The sequence below is a fragment of the Apaloderma vittatum genome, unplaced genomic scaffold (genome assembly GCF_000703405.1).
Source record: "Apaloderma vittatum isolate BGI_N311 unplaced genomic scaffold, ASM70340v1 scaffold15530, whole genome shotgun sequence".
Taxonomy (NCBI): domain Eukaryota; kingdom Metazoa; phylum Chordata; class Aves; order Trogoniformes; family Trogonidae; genus Apaloderma; species Apaloderma vittatum.
In genome coordinates this window covers 5,163-8,098 of record NW_009692981.1, presented here as the reverse complement: position 1 = coordinate 8,098, position 2,936 = coordinate 5,163, and positions in this window count along the sequence as shown.

The window sequence follows — 2,936 nt, the reverse complement described above, 5'->3', positions numbered from 1 at the left end:
TGCTCTGTTCCTGCTGGCCACACAACTCCTGACCCAGGCCAGGATGCCACTGGCCTTCGTGGCGACCTGGGCACACTGCTGGCTCATCTCCAGCCGGGTGCCCACCAGCCCCCCAGGTCCTTTCCCACCGGGCACTCTCCAGCCGCTCCTCCCCAGGCCTGCAGCACTGCCAGGGGCTGGTGTGACCAATGCTTTGCCCTGGAATGAGGAAAGCTTTTCAACCTTGCTTCAAACTGCAAGGCACCATTTCTCATCATGCCTAATCACGACTGAAGGTGGCTCCTCCAAAGCCATGGGGTCTTGTGCCCCATTTAAGTGTGCTCTGGAGCGCATGGTGCGTTTCTGTGTCCATGAAGCAAACAGAGCTGTTCCAGTCGTGGCTTTGGAGGAAACTGGATGGAGATGACCAGGAGCAGCTGGGTGTCTGGTGCAGATGCTCTGCTGCTGGTGGAGCCCATCACTGAATGCACCAGCTGTGCTTTGTGCTCTTGTCTCTGTGGGATGGATTCCCCTGGGGTCAAGTGAACAGAAATATTCATTCTTTCTCCTCCTCTCTGCACCTCCTGCAGCCATGGAAGCAAGGCTGTGCCTTGTTCAACACGCTGCTCTGAACGCTGAAACCGGGGGAGAGGAGTGACAAGGCTGGGAGGGAAGGATGGCAGGTGAGAGCCACAGCTCTCAAGGCACCCATGCCTGGGTCTGACTTTCACCACGTTCCCAAGCACAAGAATCGGGAGCACATGATGCTGGGATAAGGCTGGTTTAAATCTGGTGGAAGTGATCTCCACACCCTGTGGTGCAGGAACTCGCAGGGCTGGCTGGGTGGATGGCACCACATGGCCATCACCAGCAGATCTGTAAGCAGATCCTGCAGGCCACAGGCAGGGCTGTCCCATCTGACTCCTGGTCTCAGGTGCCAGGAGGACATGAGGGGATGGGACCACGGCCGATGTGCGCCCCCAAGCAACCTCAACACTGTTGGGTAGCGATGGGCCAGCCCAAACCTCATTTCATCTCCCCCACCACCCCTGTCAAGTTGCCCTTCCCCACTACCCCATAGAGGTAGGGCATGAAAAGAAGTTAAATTAAACTGGCTTCCTTATGTTCACATGAGGAACACAAATCTGCAATTTGCACAAGTGTCCATCTGTGTCCAGTGCTACAAGACCAGGCACAGAAACGAGTCTCTGGTTGAACTCCAGCCAAGTAACAGAAGTAGCATGATCGTGCTTGTTTAACACACTTTGCTGTTGATTTCAAATGCAGCAGTCCTATACATGAATTCCTTGCCTTTTACTCTGAAAATCCCAGTTGGGCATTTTCCTTTGCAGCATAGCGACCTTTTCAGAGTTGCTCCCCAAGGGCTGCCTGCCAGGAGGATGGAAAAATTGCAGGTCTAGACAGTGAAGCTGTGACTAAGGCTCCCAACCAGAGGAGACCCCGGGGCCCCCAAAGATGTTGGTTCCCATCTGGGGAAGAGTAGACCCTCCGACCTGGGCTTGCTTTGCAACAGGCTGTGAAGGACGGCCACAGCTGCAGGGTCTGAGGAATGTCGTCCTGTTCAGGCAAGCAGCTAGAGGAAGCGGGGTAACACTGGGAAAGGCGCTCACTCACACATTCATATTCTTGGGAAGAAAACTTTGCCAGCCCACAGCCAAGCCTCCTGTTGAAGAAAGTGGGGAATAAGCTGCTCCTGTCCTCATCATGTGTGGGTGCCCCAGTGCTGGGGACTCACTGCTCAGGGTCCCGCTGCAGACGGCTTATGGGCATGCCCCCTGCCACTGGGGAACTTCCCTCTCGACCCTCTCTACCCCTGCAGCAGGAAGGCGCTCAGAGATCACACTCAATGCACATGCATTCAAAGCAGGGTTTCTGACAAGTATTTAATGCATTAAATTCCTCCTGCCACTGCAATGCAACGTCGCAGCCATCTTTTTCTTCTCCCAAGGAACAAATACCATTGGGGCACTGTAAGGTAAGCAGCATGGAGGTGCAATCCGAGCTGCACTCCGAGCTGCTTCACCAGCTGGAGCAGGAACCTGGGGGTAGTACTGGCAGGGAGACATAGCCCCAACCCCCATTGATAGAGGCAGGACAGTCGCTGGAGGAGATGGAACTCCCAAAGCTCCTGGAATGCACTCATCCAGTTGGAGGCTTGGTGCCTGCTCAGCATCTCCTTTGCACTAACATGTGCCATGTCTGGGAAAGAAACGAGCTGGAGAGGGTAGGTGAGGCCAGAACCAGTGAGAGTTTGCAGAAACCTCCCAGCATGAATTCCCGTTTGCAATCCACTTCAGAGCCATGCCCAGAATTAATTACAGATACAAAAGGCAGAGCTGGAGGTGCCAGGGGAGTTACGCAAACCTCTTTTGCTTTTCTTTAGACACCTGAAGATCAGAAACACCACAACTTGGCACTGATTCCACAAGACCTTTGAATGCATGCTTGCCAGCAGGCTGGCAGGAGCTCCTCAGGCGGCAGTGCCAGAGGTGTGATTACCTCTCCTCCCTTCCTGGCTACGAGCTGGAAGCTTAGTATATGACTGCTGGCCGCTCGCCCTGACCCCAGGAGCCAGGCTTTGAGGACAGGCACAGCAGCAGCAGCAGCATCTCCTTTAGGGTATGGCACTTGCTGGCCTGCAAAGTAGACAAGAGTCCCAACACTGCAAGTGTTTTCTGAGTCGGGGCCAAACACCATCTGTGGCCAGCTGAGGGCAGCGAGGACGTGACGCCCCCGCCACATGCCCGGGAGCACTCCCTTCTCAAACAAAATGAGCACAACACATTCGCTCCTTCTCTTTTAATGGCTACAGTGCAGTTATCTCACTGCAGGCGCTGCCAGCACGCTGCTGCTGAGGCGAGGAGATACAGGACTGGTCTGCGAGGCTTCTCCAGGGGAAGGTGACACTAAGTCCTGCTGTCACAGCTGCAGCTCGT